At 46.4% G+C, this 364-nt stretch overlaps 1 protein-coding gene across 1 annotated transcript in view; it reads left to right on the top strand.

Annotated features, from left to right (window-relative positions):
- Positions 1–364, top strand: part of LOC119586604 (sphingosine-1-phosphate lyase 1-like) — a 24,010-nt gene that overhangs the window by 17,741 nt on the left and 5,905 nt on the right. The gene's annotated exons all lie outside the window — the stretch shown is intronic.

The following is a 364-nucleotide window of genomic DNA, read 5'->3' as shown; positions in this document are numbered from 1 at the left end:
AGCGCATTCGCGCGCGCGTTACTACTCGTTCACATATATACATACATCACCCCACTCGCTCATCAACGCAGCTGTGAGATGGGCCTATATACTGCCAAGATCAATAGCAGTGTTCACCCTCCCCCTCTGCCTCCCTCCCTCCCTTATCCCCACCTCTCCCCTTGCCTCCGGTCTCTTGCATATGTTTTTTTGGCACACTTTCATCTAATTTTTTATGACTCATATATTTGTCTATTCTTGTTCATTCTGTAATTCCCTTGCTTGACTCATTTTCGTTTATGTCTCTAGCATTCAACTTCCAAACCCGAAATTCTCTTTCCAGTGACAAGACGCCTTTTCCCCTCCCCCCTCCTAAGTGACAACA

This window comes from Penaeus monodon, chromosome 21 (genome assembly GCF_015228065.2).
Source record: "Penaeus monodon isolate SGIC_2016 chromosome 21, NSTDA_Pmon_1, whole genome shotgun sequence".
Lineage (NCBI taxonomy): Eukaryota > Metazoa > Arthropoda > Malacostraca > Decapoda > Penaeidae > Penaeus > Penaeus monodon.
The sequence above is the reverse complement of the archived record's forward strand: the minus strand, read 5'-3'. Positions and strand labels throughout refer to the sequence as shown.